The sequence below is a fragment of the Panicum hallii genome, chromosome 8 (genome assembly GCF_002211085.1).
Source record: "Panicum hallii strain FIL2 chromosome 8, PHallii_v3.1, whole genome shotgun sequence".
In the NCBI taxonomy this organism is placed as follows: Eukaryota; Viridiplantae; Streptophyta; class Magnoliopsida; order Poales; family Poaceae; genus Panicum; species Panicum hallii.
The window spans coordinates 9729514-9752772 of NC_038049.1; the positions used below are offsets into that span (position 1 = coordinate 9729514).

General features: G+C 48.3%; 1 pseudogene; it reads left to right on the plus strand.

Moving 5' to 3' along the window:
- Nucleotides 1–10588: 10588 nt before the first annotated feature.
- The window catches only part of LOC112903603, a 30760-nt pseudogene continuing 18089 nt past the window's right edge, over nucleotides 10589–23259 (plus strand).

Consider the following 23259-nt stretch of genomic DNA (forward strand, 5'->3'; position numbering starts at 1 on the left):
AAGCCGATGTCTTGGTCGAAGTAAAAAAGGAAATAGAGAAAATGATAGAAGCCGGATTTATCAGGGCTTGCAGATATGCTGAGTGGATTTCAAGTGTCGTACCCGTGCAAAAGAAAGATGGCCGGTGGCGGGTTTGCGTGGATTTCAGAGATCTTAATAGGGCCACTCCGAAGGATGAATATCCAATGCCTGTTGCAGAAATATTAATCAATGCGGCTGCTGGCCACAAGATTTTGAGCTTCATGGATGGTAATGCTGGGTACAATCAGATTTTCATGGCTCCTGAAGATATACACAAAACGGCGTTCAGAGTACCCGGAGCGGTGGGACTGTTTGAGTACGTGGTTATGACCTTCGGATTGAAAAATGCCGGTGCAACATATCAGCGTGCCATGAACCACATCTTCCATGACCTAATCGGCAATCTGGTAGAAATTTACATCGATGATGTCGTGGTTAAGTCGGCATCGGTCGAAGGGCACCTAGATGATCTACGGCAAGTCCTGGAACGAACCAGAAAATTCAGGCTCAGGATGAATCCGAAAAAATGCACCTTTGGTGTGACAGATGGGCAGTTTTTGGGTTTCCTGGTTCATGAAAGAGGAATAGAGATTGGCCTAAAAAGCCAGGAAGCCGTACGTACTATGGTGCCACCCACTACCAAGAAGGAGCTCCAGCAACTCATCGGCAAGATTAACTTCGTCAGGAGGTTTATTTCTAACTTGTCTGGGCGGATCGAACCCTTTATGGAATTGGTGAAAATCAAAACCAATGAAGAGTTCCGATGGGGGGCAGAACAACAACGGGCATTCGAAGAAATCAAAGAGTATTTGTCGAGACCACCTGTGTTGGTGCCGCCTCAGCAAGACAGGCCATTTTATATATATTTATCGGTCGGTGACACCTCAATTGCTTCGGTGGTAGTACAATTATACGATGGCAAGGAGAGGGTGGTATTTTATCTCAGCAGAAGGATGTTGGACGCCGAAACATGGTACTCTGACATGGAAAAACTTTGCCTTTGTTTATTTTTTACATGCACCAAGCTTCGCCACATCCTGCTATCATCATCTACAAATCGGATGTCATAAAGCATATGCTATCAGCTCCTGTGTTGAAAGGCCGATTAGGAAAGTGGATGTTTGCATTATCCGAATTCGACATCCGATATCAGCCTGCGAAGGCGGTTAAAGGGCAAGCATTAGCAGACCTCATTGCTGAGAGGGTTAATACCAACATAGCAGCGCTTTCCGTACGAGCCTGGGCCATGTATTTCGATGGATCCGTCTGTGGAGATGGATGTGGAATCGGCATCTTGCTGGTGTCGCCTCGGGGGGCAACATACTCTTTCTCAATCAGGTCACCTGCCATTTGTACTAATAACCTTGCAGAGTATGAGGCGGTGCATAAAGGCATGGAATTGCTTCTGGAGGCCGGAGCTGAAGTTGTAGAGATCTTCGGAGACTCCAAATTGGTAATTTCCCAACTCACCGAGGACTACAGGTGTGAAAGTGAGCTATTATTTCCGTTGTGGGTGCAATGCCAGGAACTGATAGCCCAGTTCAGGTATATAAATTTTTATTGGATACCTAGAGCTCAGAATGCAGAGGCCAATGATCTCGCGCAGCTGGCTTCAGGATACAAAGCCGATGGGCCCAGACACCAGGTGTACTTCCTGGACCAGGGAGATTGGAGAGCTGATATCTTCAACTACTTGAAGGATTCGGCTCGGGGGGCACCCAGGAAGATACGATATAAAGCCATGAGGTACGTCCTGATAGGAGATGATATGTTTTACAGGACCTTGGAGGGGTTGTTGCTCAAGTGTTTAGGGCCGACCGAGTCCAATCGGCTCCTGCATGAAGTTCATGAAGGAACGTGCGGGACTCATCAGTCAGCTCACAAAATGAAGTGGCTAATCAGGCGATCAGGATACTACTGGCCTACTATGCTTGAAGATTGCTTCAAGTATTATAAGGGATGCCAAACATGCCAGAGGTTCGGGAAAATCCAGATGGTGCCAGCGTCCGTAATGAATCCCATTGTTAAACCGTGGCCGTTCAGAGGCTGGGGCATGGATATGATCGGCAAAATTAATCCTCCATCTAGCAAGGGTCATCAGTTCATTTTAGCTATCACAGATTATTTTACCAAATGGGTGGAAGCTGTCCCAATGAAGTCAGTAGCATCCAAAGATGTGATTCAGTTCGTCAAGGAACATGTTATTCACAGATTTGGGATCCCACAGACTCACGGTGGCTCAGTTTTTATTTCAGAAGAATTCAAGAAGTTTGCTGCTGATATGGGTATCAAGCTGATTAGGTCATCTCCTTATTACGCCCAGGCAAATGGGCAAGCTGAAGCATCCAATCAGAGCCTTATTAAATTGATTAAGAGGAAGATCGATGAATATCCCAGACGCTGGCACGAAGTTTTGTCAGAGACATTATGGGCATACCGCATATCTTGTCATGGGGTGACAAAAACTTCCCCTTATCACTTGGTCTACGAGCAGGAAGCCGTGTTACCGTGGGAGGTTACAGCCAGGTCCAGGCGCATAGAATTCCAGAACGACCTATCCGCTGAAGAATATGCTACTCTGATGAGTGATAATGTGGAGGACCTCACGGAACTCAGGCTATGGTCGCTAGAGAAGATTAAGGAGAATAAGGCTAAAGTAGCCCGTGCATATAATAAAAAGGTCAAGCCAAAAGAATTTCAGGAAGGAGACTTGGTTTGGGAAGCAGTATTACCGTTGGGAACCAAAGACGCAACATATGGCAAGTGGTCCCCAAACTGGCACGGACCGTACAGGGTTGACCAGGTCCTACCTGGGAATGCATACATGCTTGAAGAGTTGGACGGCGTCAAATTTCCAGTAGCAGTCAACGGCCAACACCTTAAGAAATACTTCCCAAGCATGTGGGCTGACGAACAATGAAGCCGATGGCACCCATCAGGCAAGAAGCCGATGCAACCAGCAAGCTAAGAAGGGGAGGCAAAGGCTGAATCGACGACGCTAGCGCTGGCAAGACAGGAAGCGGGAAAAGGGGCGATGAGCGCTGATCGGCCCGTACGTTAATGGAAAGGAATAGAGCAGCCGACGCGTTGCCATCGACTTTAGAAGTTTTGCTTATGGCAACCAAGCATCACAAATTATCAGACAGCCGATGTGTCACCATCGACTCTAGGATCACTACATGGAGACACAATAGGTTCACCACATGGAAACACAGTGGGATCACTACATAAAGGTACAAAGTTTATCGTGAACAGGACTACTGAAGGAAAGCGTCAATAGCAGCGATAGCGTCAAGGCGGACACGGTCGACCTCAGCAAGTACTGCTTCATCCTCGTCGTCCGCCCCCGGCACCACTTGTTTGCTCAAGTTGCTCAGCTCGGCCAAGTCCGCTTTGAGCTCGGAAGTCAAAGCTTCTGCCTCCTGCTTAGAACCCGCAATGAGATCCTTCTCCGCCTGGATGCGCTGCTTGGTGGCCCGGACTTTGGCTTCAAGATCTTCCAGCTCTTCTTCCAAGAGGCGAAGCCGACGGGCAGAAGCAGACGTGTCGACCTTTGCGTCGAGTGCGGCCTTCTTCTTGTTGATCGACTGACACATCTCAGCGATGATGGTCCTTAGGTGTGATTGGGAACGCCGAGTCTCGATCCTGCGGCGAGCTTCTGCCACTTTCGCCTGGAAGGAAGAAAGGTACCCGGCCGGCAAGAGTTTGGCCTGGAGGCTCACAGGGAGCTGGGAACTGACCTCGTCAAGGATCTGTTTAACTGCACTGGAATCTTGAATCAGGGCGGAGATCGGACCCGACAGAAGATCCTTTACGCGGAGGAGCCGATCGGCAATGCTGGTCAGGCCCAAAGGAGAGTCATCGACTTCCAATATGGTGGACCCAATCGTGGCAGGATCAAACGCAAGGAGTTCTGAAAGATCTAGGCTCTGGAGGAAAAGAGGGTAAGCAAGGCATCGCGGGAAAAGACCAAAGTAGGTACGGAGAAAAAGCCATACCTGTCCTGAGAAGGAAGTAGCGATGGCCAACGAAGGGACGATCGGCTCCCGGGGGTGCATCCTTTCCGAAGGGGGAACGACGGCGGCAGGGGCCGTATGAGCCGCACCTCCGGAAGAAGAGGCGACAGCCGATGCGGCAACAGTCGGCTCTGCGAGAGGAGAAGCCGATGAGATGGCAGATGGCTTCGCGGGACGTACCTCTCGCGCAGGGGAATCGGCAGTGGCTGAGGCAGTAGAGGGTCCTTCCAAACAGGGGCCGGCAGGGGATGAAGTCACGATCGGCGCCTGCGGGCTTGGCGAGGCAGTTGGGACAATAGCCAACGCGGAAGGATCCTCCAAGGTTGTTGCGCCAGGATCACGGAGAGTGATCAAGGCCCTGATAGGCGCATTCACGTCCTCTGGCACCTCTGAAGATGAACCTTTCTGGCGTGGGGGCTCCTCCCCGCTGGAGACTTCTACAACGGCAGGCTACAAGAAAAGAGAGCGCCGTTAAAGGAAACATGAACAAAAGCCCGATTGCAAAGCGGGAGGAGGGGCCGAACCTGGTTGGCGACTGGAGATGACGGAATAGGAGAAGACGGCGTAGCTTCCTTCCGGACCTTTCTGACAAGAATCTTCCTCGTCTTGGCGTGAGCCCGGGGGGCAACAGCTTCCGAAAGCCGTTTTCGCTTGGGGGTCAGCTGAACGGTGCTCGGCTGAATCCGCATTACGCCTTTTGAAGGAGGAGGCGCATTCTTGCCGAAGAGAACCACAGGAGCAACCGCCAGGAAATAGAAGGGGGATCCATCATCGTTCATCGGCTCTGGGCCGTCTTCTTGCTGCAGAAACAGAAAATGGATTCAGAAGGGGTCCAGTAAAAGTTAAAAGAAGAAATGCCAATCAAAGGTAGTACCTCTCCGGCGGGAATATCATACTCAGGATGGATTCGCTGCAGCATCGGGCCCAGAGCTCTTCGGAAAATGTGAATTTTCCACATCGACCACCATCCTTCAAAGTCGACAGCCGAAGAAGTAAAGGAAATATTGGCAGGAACAGACAAGGGAAGGTCTGTAAATAGGCTGTAGCACCTTTGGGTGGTCAAAGCATCAGGAAGGTCCACCCTGTTTGATGTCAACAGGTGGAGAAGGAAGTGTGGAGGCACCTGGGCAAGACCAAACTGCCGGGCTGCTACGACCGGCTAGTAAAACTCATAACCAGGCTTGAGGATCCGGTTAGAGGTACTCATGCCAACTGGAAGAAGACAGGGCCGAACCATGATGGAGTAAAGGTGCCTAGTGTCGGCATCATAGGCAATATCGGCTAATCGGAAGGTAGCCGGGTTCTCGAAGAGCTCAGAATCGGCATAAGGAAGGAAGTCTGGGTTGTCAAGGCCTTTGTAGAAAATCTTAAACCAGCGGGAAGCATCTAGGGGATTCAGTTTGCCGCCAGGGAGACTGTACAAGGCCTGCCCAAAACTAGTGCACCTAATCTGTCTCCCACTCAGATCAGGGAAGGAATTGCCGACTAAGGAAGGGAAATCGGGGTCAGAACTTTGGAAATAAAGACGAGCCCACAACTGGATGAACCACCATGGGCCACCAGTTCTGATTTTCTTCTGAGTAAGAAGGCTAGAAGTCATCAGATGGAGATATCTGTAAAGTTCTCCAAGAAATAGTCTACCAAGGCCAACAGTTTGACCCCTGGCCAGCTCATAAGCCAAGGAGAGGTAGTTCTTGGTTGGGGCGAGGGAAGGGCCACAGAAGAGGAAATGTTCGAGCCATAGGTTCAGAAAAGCAGTGTGCTCCTTTTCCGATACAGGGCCCTTGCTTTTTTGGTGTTGGCTCAGGTATGTGCTCCAGTTAGTGCACTCAGTTTTGGAAGACAGTTTGTAAGGGACCACAGGGAGGCTGTAAGCAGAAGGGCAGGCTGATGATATGTCCAGGCCGGTGATCATCATAACGTCCAGCAGTGTTGGTGTTAACGGGCTGTGCCCGAAGAGAAAGCAATTCAAGGCATCAGACCAGAAATAGCCGATGGTCTTCAGAAGGTTCTCATCTTTCTCAAGGGGGGAGAGGGACAGAGACAGAGCATCGGCTATCCCGATGGATTCCCATAAGGGCTGGTAAGCGCTCGCTACTCTGTTGTACCAAACTATCCAGTTTTCAGGTGGATTTGGCCAAGCGCGGAGGCTGTCCGACCATGATTCTAGGTCTATATCCTGACTCACAAGGGGGATTCGATTGGCTTCACAAGAAATCAAATCTACGGGTTTCTCATAAGAACGAGGCCCAAGGCAGAAAGAGTTGGGGGAAGAAGGGTGTGGCAAGAAGATATCGGAAGCCTGAAAAAACCCCAAGAAAAACAAGATTGCCGAGGGAGGAATTAATTAACCGCGCAGTAAATCTTGCAGATGCTGTGTTAAATTAATGGGGGTCGGAGTTCACCTTCAGACCGAAGACGGCGGCGGCGGTGCGCGAAGACTCTGCCATCGGGAATCCTGAATCGAGATCCTGGAGGACGGATCTAGGTTTGGTGGCGCAAGATCGGATATGTGTCTCAAGGACCGGGGAAGATCTTGCGGCTAGGGTTTGAAAACAGAGGGGATCGGAGTTGATCTGGATCCCAGAATCTTTAGAGATTTGCGTTGGGTGAAAGACCAGCGGAAGGGTAAAGTAAATTGAAGGGTTATTTCAGATCCAGATCGGTATATTCTGAGGCCGATGCGTTGCCATCGGCTCTTAAAACAGATAATTGCACACAAGCAGAGTTGCCGATACAAAAGTAAAATTCCATTCATAGCAAGACAGTGAATACAAAAGGGGGAACTAATTACTCCTAAAGGTGACCTAATGGGGATACTACGATCTACCACCAGTACATGCCGGAGGTCTTGCGGCGCTTGGGGGACGGAGCAATGCTAGGGCCACTGTCGCCACTGTCGTTGCTGTCGTCATCGTCTCCGCTGCCGTCACTAGTGAAGCTGTCGTCGTCTTCGGCTCCCGTGCTGCTATCGGAAGCGTCGTCCGATGACCTGCCAAGAAGGAAGGTACCTGCCATCGGATCTTCTTCGGAGGAGAAGGAATCGGCTCTTTCCTCCGAGGAAGAAAGGTTCTCCCCCCAAGACACGTCGTCTTCATCTTCCTCCAGCTCGGCCCCGAGGAGGAGTGCGAGATCCTCGCCATCGGTCAGGGATTCATCATCCTCTGACTGGTAACGGAAGTCCCACTCCTCTGTGTCCCAATGCAGGGGGGCACGGACCTCGTAAGCGGCGATTGGGTCGTACTCTGGGGTTGGCTCTCGAGAGGACTTGGATTCATAAGAAATGGTGGAAGAGGCAGAGGAAGAAGAAGCCATGGTGGAAGAAGGGGAGAAGCGTAATTGGCGATGGCTGTGAGAGAAAGATGATTGGGGAAGTTGTCGTGAGTAAGTTTATAAAGGTGTAAGGTGAATCGGCATCGTGACAGTTCCCGAGGAGATTGGTACAGGGCAGTCATATCGGTTGGAAGTCGAAAAGGCATATACGGATCAGAAGCCGAAGGGTCAAGGTGGTTTTAAAATAAATGATTTCAGAATTACCATCGCCGAAACCAAGGGGGCATGTGTTATCGCCATATTCTGGACGGGCCAGAAGTGGGCCAAGGAGCAAGATGGGCCTAGGAGAAGGTTTCGGCGCGATTACAGGTTGGTTCCCGTACAAGTGTTTGGGAACAGTAAGGCCGTGTAAACTGAGGTTTAGGTAGTTAGGATTCGTGTTGTGTTTGATTAGGGTTAGTTAAAGAGGGCAAGTTTACGGACTATAAATATGTACCATGAATAAACAAGAAAGAGAGATTCATTCATCAACAACTCACGGCGCATCGCCTCCCCTGTTCCAGGGTTTTTCATTGGGTAAGTGCCATGTAGCCCCCTGATCACGCTTCGCGTGATCGGGGGCGCATTGCTCTTGCTTGTTACTTTATGTGTTTCTCGTTCTGAAGCCTTGTAGATGGCGAGTAGCATTAGTTATCATAGCGCGCATAGAGTAATGTTATTTTCGTATCATGATCTTGCTCTGTTCATTGTTCTTGCGTGCTCCGCGATCATTGTATCCGTTTATGGATGCAATGACCGCGTCTTGCTTTGTTTATATTGATGGATCCGATCTGTTACGGCTAGTTTCTATTTATTAGGGATTTAGCTCAATATGTGCATGATTAGGCCTTGCAAACGAGTTGAAAGTTCCGGCAGTATGTTAGTATCGGATCTCAGCCTGGGTAGAGGTCTCCCTAGGAATCGGCTCTTTAGCTGCTTTTAGGGTCTCTGTTTAGGTTGTTTGTTCTGATGTTTTGCATATTCGTTAGGCTCAATCACGTGTAGGATGTTCCGATTGTGTAATGAGGGCTTAGTTGTCGTGGATTGGATTAGATTAATATCTTTAAAGCAAGCTTTTTCTCTTTATTATATACATATATTATCTGTCCCGAAGATCCGATCCGGTACCGATGCAATCGGCTCTTTACAGCCGATACCGGGGAGGAGTGATGAGCCGATCACGGCTCGGACTAATCTTTACAAGTGTCTGTGCTTACAGGAATTTCACGAATCACACCTTCCTGATCAGGTACAGGATCAGGTGGCACGCCTAGCAACTCCAAGCCAGGGTGTGCGCCAGATCGCTGGGCCGTTGACCGAGGGACCGGGGCCCACCAACCGTCCCGGAAGCCTCCCGGCTCCTCGTGTTGCCTGTCATTGTTCGCCGGTGGATTTCGATCGACAACAACTGCTTAGACCACAAACTTCATGTACTGAATGCGTTTTGACTTGCAGGTGCCCCACAACCATCAGCTGAAGAAGCTGCGGGTACCTCAAGAAACCCTGAAGATCTGCTAGTGTCTGGAAGTGGATACCAGAATATCATCACCACAGTTCTAGTGGATGATCCGCTCCTGACGGTCGACAACATGTGATACTTCCAGAAGATCTCCAAGGAGATGTACCAATTTACCCTGGTAAGGCATGATTACTCTTCTGCCATTATACTTTGTCGAGTTGCGCCTTGTGTTGCCTCCGGGATACAAAAGGCATGCTTGTCTTAGTCTTTTCTCCTTATGTAGGATGTGGCCAAACTCTTACAATAAAAATCCGAAAAGCTGAAAGCAGTCGTGAGTGGCCTCCAGGAACTGCGAGCAAAGGATCAATGCATATCAGAAGAGCATAAGAAGAACATGTATCTTCAGAGAGAGCTCGATAAGCTGAAGCTGGAGCGGACGCGAGAAACATGGCTCCTCAAGAACGATCTCCGCAACCTTGAGAAGTCCAACTCAGAGCTCCAAGAACAGCTCAAAGAGCAGAAAAGGGCGCACCAAGGCAAGCCCTTTCTTCACTCGAGTACTTTCTCTTAGCAATTTATCTTGAGTTCCGAAAACTGTCTTCACCGCAGAGCTTAGGAAAATCTTAACATATAAAGAAGAGTTGCTTACTGACATGAAGAATTGTGACACCCTAGGTGTCAAAATTGTAACACACTAGGAAAAAAATGTGTAATGTGTATAATGTGTGTAATGGAATTGAGTGAAATTGAGTGAATATAAGGACTTATGTGTAATTTTTCAAAAGTAGGAGTCCTTCAGGCAAAATATTTGAATTACACATTTAACTTCCAATTTTGACTAGGGTTCAAAGTGTAAAAGTGATAGTCATCATTACATTACCTAAACTTGCAATTCAGTCCAAAAGTATATGGAATTTACCTAACTAAGGACAAAAACTTTGAAAAGTTTGAATTGAGTCTAAAGTTTTAAAATAAAACTCCATCCCTTGAGCTTTTGAAGTTGAACCCTAAATAGAAGTTGTAGGGTTTGAAAAATTCTACAACCTTTATTTTGACCATTTTCTCATTTGAAGTATAAAACAGTGAGAAAACCTAGCTTTACAGTGAGGTCCCTAGAGTTTTTGAAATCTCACAACTGTCCCTGGCCCCCCCCCCCCCCGTTCTTCTTCCTCTGTCCCCCTCCTCTGCCTGTGCGACAGTGCCGCCGCCAGCTACCGTTGCCGCGCCGCCCGAGGCCAACTACTCCTCCAGCGCCGCTCCACGTGTCGCCCTCGAGCTCGCCCACCGCCTCACCTCCCTCCTACTGGCCCTCCCCGAGCACGCCACGACGCTCTGCCATCCGCCCGAGTTGCTCCCTCTCTGCCGCCGCAGACCGCCGCTGCTCACCGTCACTGCAGTCCTGCCGGTGGCACCTCCTGCTCTGGTAGCTCCCATGCGTCACCTCCAGGCCGGCCGCCGCTCTAGCTCCTCCCCTCTAGCCTTCTTCCGCGCGCGCCACGCCGCCCGGTCTCTGCCCGAGCTCCGCCCGGCCACCATGCCACGCCGTCGACTGCCAGCAGCAGCTACCGCTTGCCGTGCCTCTTCTTAATCCCACAGTATGACCAGGAGCTCCCCTTCGACTACTTATATCTACTCACACGTCCGTCGTTTGCTTTTCTCGACTTCTTCTCCACTGGATCACTGCCGCGCTCACCTTCTGCCGCCAACCACCGCGCCATCGTCAGCTCGCTCCGCCCCTTCTCAAGCCACCTGTCACCTCCAGTAGCTTCGCCGTGATCCTATGAAGCTCACCAGCCCCTCCATCGCCACCCTTAAGAACCGCATCTACCTCGCCGACGAGCTCCTCCCCTCGCTATCGTTCCGGGTCACCGTGGGGACCTGCTCTTCCAGCTATCTTAGCTCCCGACAAGTAACTTGGGAGGACCGCCTTGACCCCCTGAAGCTTTTCCCCTACCTCCGATCCACCGCCGGTGAGCCGTCACGCCGGAACACCACCGCCGTGATCAAGCTCTACAGCCGCCATTTCGGGTCGCCGCCGTTCTACCCCCTCCGGTCAGCTTCGACTTGCACATCACCCCCAGCAAGGTTCGCCCTAGTCCCCTGAACCTTCCTGGTCAGCTCCCCCTCGCCGCCGGCAACCACCATCGCCGGAATTTGGCCGGCGCACCTCGGCTTCTCTTCCCCGATGAGCCAAGGACCCAATTGCTTTGATTCAATTCTTTCTGAGGGCCTGGGTGCAAGATTCCAGTCCCTCCCCTAAATTCAAAATCAGTGATCTTTAAAATTTTGTAGAAATTTGTAGGAATTCAGAAAAATATCAAACCAGCTTTGTTTGAATCCTTGAAGTAAATTCTACAACTTTGGTTATTAGAGTCTGGTTTGAAACCAAATGCTTTTTGAACTATTTTAAAGTTTAACAAGAAGGATATCTTATGTGTAACTTTTGCATGCTAGCTCTATTACTTGTGATTTTTGGTGGGTAGTCTGTTTATGGTATGAGTGAGCTTATGTGCAAAATTCTCTTACAATACTGAACCCTAGCTTAAACTAAATTAAACTTATGCAAATCAAGCTTGGAATGGTTTAAATTTATTCAAGCATGTTACCAAGGTTTTCATACTTAGATCTTTTTAACATAGGATTATTTGTAATTGAGTAGTTCATAGTAAATTTTTCAAGAAATTATAGCACTGCTTTGTCTAAAATTTGAATTTAAATTTAAAATTTGAACTTAATTCAAATGCTTTAGTTTCTATTTTCAGAAAATTATGAAAATTCATAGTAAGCTTATCTGTTAGAAGTAAGCTTACCCACTAAAATTGAAGGCCATGGCCTTTGTGGATTTCAAAATAAAAATCAAACTTGTTACCATAAGTTAATTTACAAGAAGTAGATTAGAAACCTTAGAATTCAAGTCCTTGCTTTGTGATTCTTTGACTATTGAATTATTGGATTGCAACTTTATCGTGAAATGAAATAAAACATATGCATTTCCGTAACTGTAATATTTGCATATCATATAGACTCGACAACTCTCGCTGACGGAGACTACCAGCTGATCCCGGAACCAGAAGGGGATAATTCTGAAGACACTGGGAATATCATCGGAGATATAACTGAAGCCCCGAACCCCGGTTCGGAAAATTTTAGTATTGACATCTCTGACCCCAGCCCCACCAACGAAGGCAAGCCCTAGACATAAACCGCTATTTTTATTGCACTGCAATCTATATATTCATGTATATCTACTTGTGCATTTAAGTTTCTAGGAATTGTGTTTGAAACCCTAGTTGCATATTCCTAGAAACCTATGTATTGAATACTAGAACTTGAGTCCGACTAGCTGCTAAGCTAATAGCACAGGTAGAAGTTGAGTGATTGCCTGTCACTCGTGAGCTTTATAGGAGTTGCAATATTTACATTCCTGCAACCACTACAAGGATGACGAACGGGGTTGTGATTGCGATTCATGACCTTGGTAAAAACCTCGTCTGTGTTGATAAAAGTTGCAAAGGTCACAGTGTGTGGTAGCGGTGGTTAAGCGTTTGAAAGTACTAGCCACATGCCGCGAAATATGGTAAGCGGTAAGCCTAGTAACCGATCGGCCCGAGGAGTGGACATACCTCCCACCACTCGTAATTTGGTTTTTCGCACACGCACCAACGTGCGGGAATACGTTCCGCAGCGGATGAGAGTACATCCTACAGTCACGCACACTGTAGGAGTATGTTTCGCACAGGCGGACAGGAGTATGTTCATGTAGTTGCGCTACAGACATATGTCCTGCACATTGGATGTGCGTATGGTCCTACAGTCGCTTGTGGTGGCCCTGATCCATGAGTCAGAATGAAAGGCAAACATCAATCATTGGATGTTCCAAGCGTGTGAATTAGGTTTACCCTTGCGAGGTTGTGAAATTCGATTCAGAATTGTCCATTTCTCACGGAGATTGAGACTGCTTGATCCCTTTGCCACATACAGTAACAAGAGCAACCTTATGATGGTCAAAGATGATGTTTGTTTAAAGGATTCTACCATGCTTGAATAGTTATAGTTGCTTACCTAGAATGGATAATCAACTAGAACCTGAAAGCTAAAAGTCGCAATTAAGGATCTACTCTTTGTTGCTTTTCAGCTGAAATTAAACCTAGAACCATTACAAGCCTTCATAGTCTAGTTACATGGCTAAGTATACCATGAAACGGGTAAGCCTTGCTGAGTATTAGAATACTCAGCCTTGCAATGTGATTTTTGTTCCAGGTAATCCCCCTAAGGACTCTACTCTACCCGTGCCATGGCCCTATGCTCTTCCCGATGGTTGGTCCGTGGAGTGGGATCCACCCCGGCCAACACAGGTTCCTCCGAGTAATGTTGAGCATAGGCTTAGCTCAAACATCCGTTGTGCAATGTCTGTAGTGTCGCGTTTGTTTTCCACTGCAGATACTATAACGTTGGAAAAGTCTTGTATAAATTCAAACTAGTTAAGTCTTTATAATATGGTTGAATACCACCGTAATATTATACCTGTAATGTAAAAATAGTTGGTGTTTGTATATCTGGACTCGCCTTCATGCGAGGTACCTTGTTTTGATCCTGAGTTAGGTGGTTTTATCGGGACTTTACCTGACAGATCACAGGGTTACACCGTTTGAAGTGCGGTTGAGTCCTTATTGCCTTCTGAGAAAGGATCAGCGCACTTGAGCCAGTGTAATTCAGGTTGGTTCTGCCACAAGAATATGCTGTATCACCATACAAATGACGTCGAGAGGCCGCAGAAGGTGATCGCCGACATGGAACAACAGTTCGTCGACTGCCTTCAGCAGATCAAGACGCTGGGCGAGGAAAAGGAGCAGCGCCAGAAAGAGTTGGAGGACCTGAGGGGCCGCCCAACAGCTTATTGACATGGTGGATCTGCAGGAAGGTGGCAAAACAGACGGGCGATCCCTGCTGGAGCGACTCCTCGGAGCACCGCAGAAGGTCCTCAGTTTCATTGCCGAAGCCCCCACCACATGTGTTAGCCACGCGCTTAATTTTGTAAAGTCCTTTTGGCCTCAGGCTCTACTAGAGGTATTCACATAGGGTGCAGCTGCAGACTGCTCCGAAGAGCAGTTCAGCGAGTACCTCCTAGAAGCCCAGCCTGTAGCTGAAAAAATGGTAGAAAGTGCAATACAGGATTGAGATGTAAAAACAAGTACTCTTCTCCTTGTAATATATCTGTCATTGACGTCTCTACTTGTATTTGCCTTGTAACTTCTGGATTGTCATCCATGTTCATAGGCTAAGTAGTAGACACCACCCCGGGTGCAACAAACCTGGAAGTAGTCAAAGTAGCTACTCATAGGAACCCAGCCAACAAGTTAGATATAACCCGATCGAGCGGATCTAACCAGTTAGGAAAGAACGCGAGCATCGTCGCATGATTGTTGTGCCTACGGCAAGAAGTCGAAACTACCCTGAGTGCAACGACTCTGGGCGTAGTCGAAATAGCTCCTCATGCGAGCCCGTCCAACAAGTTAGATATAATCTGATTGAGCGGATCTAACCTGTTAGGAAAAACGCGATCATCATCGCAACGACTGTCATGCTCATGGAAGAAGTCAAAACTACCCTGAGTGCAGTGACTCTGGGAGTAGTCGATATAGCTCCTCATGTGAGCCCGTCCAACAAGTTAGATAGAATCCGATCGAGCGGATCTAACCTGTTAGGAAAAAAATGTGATCATCATCGCAACGACTGTCATGCCTATGGCAAGAAGTCGAAACTACCCCAAGTAAAACGACTCTTGGTGTAGTCGATATAGCTCCTCATGTGAGCCCGTCCAACAAGTTAGATAAAATCCGATCGAGCGGATCCAACCTGTTAGGAAGAAGTGATCATCATCGCAACGACTGTCATGCTCATGGCAAGTCGAAACTACCCCCGAGTGCAGCGACACTGGGCGTAGTCGATATAGCTCCTCATGTGAGCTTGTCCAACAAGTTAGATAGAATCCGATCGAGCGGATCTAACCTATTAGGAAAAAATGCGATCATCATCGCAACAACTGTCATGCTCATGGCAAGAAGTCGAAACTACCCCGAGTGCAGCGACTCTGGCGTAGTCAATATAGCTCCTCATGTGAGCCCGTCCAACAAGTTAGATAGAATCTGATCGAGCGGATCTAACCTGTTAGGAAAAAACGCGATCATCATCGCAACGATTGTCATGCTCATGGCAAGAAGTTGATTCATATAAAACATGAACGTGGCTGTAGCCTCCGTATTTAACGACCGTCAAAGCTCATGGCAAGAAGTCGATTCATATAAAACATGAATGTGGCTATAGCCTCCGTATTTAACAGAAAGTTTACATTCTAGATTCTGTGGCACATAGCCTCCAAATTGAATCGGAAGAAAACCGCCTAGGCGCTCGAAGAACAGCTATCCCTGCACGTCTTCTTATGGGTAGAACTTGCGCAGTTTCTGAATGTTCCAAGAATTTGCGAAGTCCTGGCCTTCCTCATAGGGATTTCCAGCTCGGCTTGGGAGAGCTGTTGCGTGGCCGCGAGTACTTCTCCTGAAGCATCTGGCACACGTGTAGTCAAAGCATATTGGATGGCCTCCTGGTTGCAGTCATACGACTTCTTCAAGTCACCCCGGAGAGTGAGTACCCCGCTTCATCCTGGCATCTTGAGAAGCAAATAAACATAATGCGGCACTGCCATGAATTTGGCCAGTGCCGGTCTGCCCAGTATGGCATGATAAGAAGATTCAAAGTTGGCAACTTCAAATTTGATGAACTCGATGCGGTAGTTTTCCCTCGTGCCGAAGGTGACTGGAAGAACCACCGTGCCAAGTGGGTGCGCTGCATTACCTGGGATAATGCCGTAGAAAGGAGACTTGCTTGGAATGAGCATGTCCGTTAAGTCCAAACCCATCTTTCTCAAAGTGCTGGCGAAGATGAGGTTGAGACCACTTCCACCGTCGATGAGTACTCTGGTGAGCTTGACTTCTGCCACCACCGGGTCTAAGACCAGGGGAACTTGCCTGGCTCCAAGAAGCTTGTCCACTGATCATCGCATGAGAACGAGATGGGGACCTCCGACCAACGAAGTGGTCGTGGTACCGCCGGCTCGACAGACATGATCTCTCAGAGGAGCAGTTTTTGTTCCCACCTGGAATTGAAGTCCTCATCTCCCTCGAAGATGATGTTGACAGTTTTCGAGGCATCCTGGAACTTCGCGTTGTGCAATTTGTCCCCTTGGTCATCCTCTTCGGGTTCTTTGTCCGCTGGCTTGTTCTTCTTGCCACCACAGGATTCCTGAATGTCCTCCGAAGGTGGTAGCAATCAATTGCCGTATGATTGGCACCTGGATGCCATGGGCATTTCTTCTGCAGGAGCTTTTTGAACTCCTCCCACGTCGTTGTCTTCCTGCCTCGTGAAGGATGATCCACAGCCACGATGAGGTCGTCTGGCTTGCACTTTCGGGCTGGACCCGAGTAGTCCCACTGGCTCTTGTAACTGCTGAACCGTGCATTGAACGCTGGAAAATTATTGCTGCAGTCGGTACCCTCTGTCTCGGCTACTTCCTGCTCTCTGCGCCTGGAACCAATTATGGATCACACATCGCGTCCTTCATTGATTTTCTGGCACAGGTCTTCAGGAGGATTCCAATGATTGGCCTGTCGCGGGTTGCCTCCTGGTGGTGGCTGCTGCCTCCTGCTAGTAGCTTGACTCCCGCGAGCGTTGTTGTTGTTATTGGTGTGCTGAGGTTGAGGGTAGCCGCCTGCCGTTCGACTATGAGCCTGGCTGCGGCTTTCGCCCACGTGTTCTTCTCTGATGGTGGACGTGGGGTTTTGTTGATCGAGCTGAATCCACGCCCTCTGCGCGTAGAGAAGTGCTTGACGCAGGTTTGGATCGTTACTGCGCTCGAGTATAGCGGTTACCCTGGTGATGTTGGCCATGGGAGTTCTGAAGCCCCGCTCGCTGACGGCGGCGAATTCGGTGTCTAGCTCACGATGCATAGATCGCATGCGCTTGTTGACCCTCCTTCACCGGACTACGCGGGCTCTGTTCCTGGCCCTCCGTGCCTCACGATTGGCGTCATTTTCGTTGCCGGCATTGGCTGTGGCCTCATCTTCGGATATCATGTCAAGTGTGTCATTGGGTGCGATGCCATCATCCTCGCCCTCCTTCGCCATGAGCACCTGGCGTGATATGAGCTCATCAGAGCTCGCTTCGACTAGCTCGGTCGACTCCTCTGCCACGGTGGTTAATGGCCTGCCCTCCTGAAAAGGCAAGGGCTCAAGGTGTGCCACAAGTCGGTCTTCATCCTCGAGTAGATCAGAGGGTTTCATGCCCTTCCAATACACGAAACGGACCTCTGGAGTGGAGGTGATCATCAGACCGTTATCACCAAGACAACCCGCAGCCACTCGATGTGCGGTGGCTTCGGGCTTTCTGATTCAGAGTAGGTAGTCCAAATCCTTTTCCAATGCAGAGAGGGACTCGGAGTTGTTGGCCTCTTGATGTTCAGCGGCCGAATTGCGTAGACCGAGTCGTGATCGGTTACACAAGGCCTCAGATTGGAGCGGGTGCGATCCGAGGGAGGTTGTTGTCAGCGCTGGGCGGAGTCGCATTGACAACGGACTCCTTCACGGTCTTCCTGGCGGAACCATGGGTCGGCAAGTTGTTGAGATTGTCGATGAACTCGTCGAGGTCGCTATGAAAACTCGCTACAAGAGTTTTCAGCTTCATGTCGATGATGAATCGACGAAAATTGCCCGCACCATCTACGACGCAAACCCACGAGCCGAAAACGAACGTCGTGCCCTGAGGGGGCACAGCACTGGTGAACTTGAACGATGCCATCGAGTGCGCCGGTGGATCTTCGATGTGCACCCCTACCTGGTGCGCCAGCTGTCGGTGTTTTACCGCCTGCCCACCGAGGGGTATACCCGAGGTGGTAAGTTTTAGGTAGGGTGATGCCAAGATCAGGAACTCGAAGGTGCTAGCAACACAAGGTTTAGACAGGTTCGGGCAGCGATGTGCGTAATACCCTATGTCCTGTTTGGTGGTTTGTATTGCCTTGGGTGTTGATTGATGTTTTGAGGGGGTCCCTACCCGCCCTTATATATCCGGGAGGACAGGGTTACATGAATCCTAGTCCGACACTAGCCTAGGAACTGTACTCGAGTACAACTCGAGTAGCTTCCTTCTGTATCGGCTAGTCCTACTTCGCATGCGAGTAGAGTACAACATAGATAAGGTATAGGACAGGTCATATCCCCTATTCCTGTATGAACTATGTTATGTACACAGTCCCGTACTCCCGGGTCTGACAGCACAGCATGGATGCGACATGCTGTGGCGATCTTCGGCGTTTGTGCCGGCTGGGGCGCGTGGCGCGCATCAAGCGAAGCTGGGCGGAGCGGCGTCATGTACATGAGCTCCAGGGCTCACAGTTGCACGCGCAAGAAGGGTGAAGCAGGGTCCAGCGGCAGCGGCAGAGTGAGGATGTGACGACCCAAAACTAATGAACATGATAAGAAAAATTTAACAACATCATCATGAGCATCATACAAGCATAATGGAGCATCATGCGCATGTGATTGTTTTAGTTAATTGAAATTCTTGCCTTGATTAAGAGAGGGTTGTGAAGAAAGTTTAAATTTTGCTAAGTAACTATGCTTCCAAAAATTTTATTCAAATACTAGATTCAAATGGTGAATTTTGAATATTTTTACAAAATTTTTTGATGTTTAACCCGAGCCATAAAATTCTTGGAAAATTTGAAAACTGCAGTTTTGCTCGAATTTTTGTGAGCCATCCTTAATAGCTTTTTCAGTTTTTGTTGTGGCATTGTGTTCTTGGTGATTTAATCTTGCTCCAGTAAATTTTTGGAGCCCGGGAAGTACAAGATTTTGAATTTAGAATTTGAATTATCGTTTTTCTTTTTCCTTCACTCACCCGGGCCCACTCGTCAGCCCCTATCCCCCCGCCGTGACGGGTCTCGGCATCGCCTGTTGGCCAACCATGGCGGCGTCACCATGCCGTCGTCCGCTGGCTGGGCCAGCGTGGCCGCGGGGCGACGCCACCACGGCACCCGCCCTTCTTCCCCTCCTCTCTCTCTCTCGGGCGCATTTCTTTTACCTCCCCGCGAAACCCTAGCACCGCCCGACCCCGCCACCCGCCGCCACGATTCGTCACCATTGGCGAACCTCCACCCAATCCCATGGGCGTGTAGCACCCCCTGCACCTCCTCGCTCAGCCCCAGCCCTCAACCGCCTCCCTCCTCCCTCGTAGCCATTTCCCGATGCTCGCCCCCGTCCGCCGCCACCGCTCTCCGTTGCGCCGCCACCCACCGCCCTATGCCACCCGTCTGTGCCGCGGGTGAGCACCCCCACCACGTCGCATCGCACGTGCGCGTTTGCGCGCGAGGGCCGCGTCGTGGGCGTACTCTGGCCACACCTCGCGACGAGTCAAGGCCAGCGGCCGGCCTTGACTCGGCCTGGGCCGGTCTGGCCTCCTGGGCCCACATGTCGGCGCCTGGGAGCGCCAGATCCGGGTGACCTTAGCTATTTTCAGGGATTTTTTTTAGTTTTTGTTTTATTAGGCTGTGAACTTGTAAATTGCATAATAATTTGTGTAGGCTTCCAAAAATTGTGAAACTTGATTTGTTTGATTCCTAGCTGATAACTCTGTTTAGCAAAATTGTTGTTGTGCACGTTAATGTCCTGTACACTTTGTTATGATTTATTTTTGCCAAAGTGAATAAATTGCTTGATAAATGTTGGGATGCTCTATAAATGTCAAATTAAATCTTGTTGGAATCTTGGTGAAATGTTCTATCTAGGGGTACCACTTGTGCAAATGAATTTATGCTGTTTAATAGGATTTTGGTGTGTTAAATGATTTTCTGCCTGCAAGTTTGTTTACTTTATAACTTTTGTTTGAAAGGCGATAAAATGTCCAAACTACTTCTGTTAGCTTTGTATTCATGTTTAGTTTCCCTGTTAATTTCCTGAGAATTTCTGGAAATGTTTAACATACCTTTTAAGATTTAACTTGTTTAAAGTAGCTAAAATTTGTGGATTTCATAAATAATTCTAATAAAATAATTTTGTTGGAAATCCGACTCCCACGAGTTCCTTGTAATGTCCTCTATATGAAAACATTAACTCTTGATTTATGCTTGCTATATAAATTGTTTTGAGCAATCCTCGTTTTGGTCCTAATGTTTGCGAACATAATCGGCGAGCCCCTTTGTCTAGCGTTCGTGTGTTTCTTTATTTACTGTGATGCTCAATCTTCATTTCATCATATCATTTTCATACCATCAACATCATGCTAATGCATACATGTCATTCATGCATTATAGTGACCGAAACGCGGGAGGACGAGCCCGTTGAGCCCGCCGAGATCGTCGAAATCGAGCCGGGAGTTGAATTTGTTGTCGAGCCGGAAGATGACCAAGGCAAGCAGCTAAGCATGATTCCTTGACCCATTTAACTTGATTTGGATTTAGTTATCTCACTCGGGTATATATGTTTATGCTAAATATTGTCTATTGCATCTTCGATCCTATTTTTATACATTGACCTGCCTTGCTTTTATATACCCATGTCTGGATACTTATAGTTAGTAACTAAATAATTGAATAAATGCTTAGCCATATTAGAATTGATCCGTAACTTGGAAGGAAATTGTTGGGAATAGGATCACTTGCACATTTCACAACTTTTTTCCTTGCTCGTGGTTGTCCGGGTTTGGAATGTTGAAAGTTTGTATCGGTCTAGTTGGAAAAGAAAGGGTTTCGTGGTTTGGGCGGAATGTAGGGCCTCGAGAAAGGAGTCTCATAGGCTAGTCCGCTTGAATCGGTTAAGGACCATCCGTGGATGACCTCGGTTTTGAGCATGTTATCGTACTACCTGTTATCGGTCAAAACCCACCGGCGAGTAGCGACAGGCAACACGAGGAGCTGAGAGGCTTCCGGGACTGCTGGTGGGCCCCGGTCCCTCGATCAACGGCCCAAGAGTCCGGCACACGCCCTGGCTTGGTGAAGTGCTAGGCGTGCCACCTGACCTATACCTGATCAGGAAGGTGTAGAAGTCGTTTATTAGCTATCTTCCTGCATGCACAGACACGTTAAACATTAGTCCGAGCCGTGATCGGCTCTTACAACGACTCCCAGGATCAGCTAAAGAAGCCGATGGAGTCATTGTACTAGGTCGGACCTATTTCGGCAACAAGTCGAACCTTCGGGTACTTATCAGAATCGGCTAGGAAAAGCCGATTGCCACGCTTAACAGATCGGATCTACTAAACATATGATCATTTGCACAAATCCGATGGAAAACATAGAAACATGCTCTGCAATTACTAAGCTAATTCAATCTTCGACGGTAAAAGCTTTCACTGTATAACCGGAACATCCTACGCGTGGTTAAGCCTAACGTACATGAAAGATTACCATACGCTAACCCAAAAAAGAGGCCTAAAAACCAACTAACAAGTCGATTCCCGGAACAATCCCTCGTTAGGTTATCATAAAGCATCAAACATGCAGGAACATTTAACCCGTTTGAAGGGCCTAATCATACAGATATTAAACTAATTCTTCATAAGATAAAGAACTACCATAACAGATTAGATCTACTAAGAAATAACAGAGCAAGGCGCTGCCCCTGCGCCCGAGATCGAACACAAGGACAGCTAAACGATTACAAGCAGCAAGCAAAGCATAGATTTATTACTCAGAATCATTGCAACATCATAATCGTTTAAGATAACTAGTGCTACTCGCCATCAAAAATGCTTCAGTACGAGCAACACAAGGATAAACAGATAAACGCGACGCTGCTCCGACCATGCAGGACATGATCGGAGCAGCATGCCGATTACCTGGAGAAAGCCCTTGGACAGGGGTGGTGTCACACCCGATTTATAAGAACATAAATCGAGCAATCATATATGCGCCAGGATCAAGTCACGCATATATACAACAGATTATCAAGATATCACAACACATGTCACGAATAAAAGCGTATAAATTAATAAATGAATATCTTTATTACAACTGAATCAAGAATCAGCTCAAGGAATGCGGAAGCGTAAAATGAATATATGAAGAGCTGGGCGCCACAGGGACGTCGACTGGGAGACAAACGCCTAGAAGTCGTCGAAGCCGCTGACGTAGTCCTCCACGTTGCCGGGCACTGAGCAGCAGTCGAACATATCCAAAATAGAACAGAAGAGTAGAGAGGCAAGTGTGAGTACAAAACTAGTACTCAACAAGTATAACACGAGCATGAGGCTCTAAGGTTAGCTGACTCAACTGCATTAGCTTTTAATCTTGGCAAATTTTATTAAAGCTAATTACTACAAGTGGATGATTTACCATAACCCAAATTGCATAAGAATTAATCAATATTAATTGAGAACTACTGAGAACCATCCAAACCAAAACCACCCGGGGAATCTCCCTCGTCAAAGGTTGATAACCCCACTAATCAGATGGAGGATCTGGGCCGCTCATGACTGTGAGCACAGCTGATATATCAGTTTTACACTCTCGAGAGGTTGCACAACTTTACCCACAAGTCGTGGGCTACGCTAGTTGTTCATCACACTTCCTTAGGTGAGATGGCTAGCAAGCACACTACGAGACCGTTACAAAGGATCACGTTGGTAAGGTGTAACCGCTAAGGATTCTGGATCAGCGACGATGGGGCCCACCTCCGGGGGTACAAGACACACAGCACAGACCAAGCCGGAGGAGCAGGGACCATTGAAGCTTACCACCCCTCTTGCCCACGCAGGTAAGTTACTCCCGAACCAAAATGACCTAATTAATAAGTCAAGACCGTCCCATACCAGTCTTGTGGTTGTGCGGTTGTCCCAGGTTGTCGCTCTATGAACCGGTCCTTATGGAGAGTGGCCAACCAAGCACTAAGCACCGTGCTGGCCCCCTAAACCATGTTTCTAACAAAAACATCTTTTAAGGACGCACAAACCACTCAAGCACACAGCACAGAGGGTCGGCTCCAGAATTAAGTTGCATATAACCATTAACAAATTAATTAAAAAGGACCAAGTGTGTTATAGCGCAGCAACCTAGCACAACTAACCACAATGCAACCCAAAGGATATATATTTAGGATATAAAGTGGCTAGGAAATCCTTATAGGCATACAGAATTTAAATGCAGTATGAAATTGTATTTAAAAGTGATAGGAGGTTCATGTTATACTTGCCTTCCTCGTACTCTCCCGGCTGCTGCTCAAACTGCTCGGAAGACGGCTGCTCGTGGTACTGCTCCAAAGGCTCCGCGTCTACTCACGATCATCAAACATAGCCCACACATACACACATGCATAGCAAGAACAAACTATAAGAAAACAGTACACCAATACAACAGAACAGCACATGAAACTAGCCTAGAACTAATCTACGCGTTACAACGATCGCGTG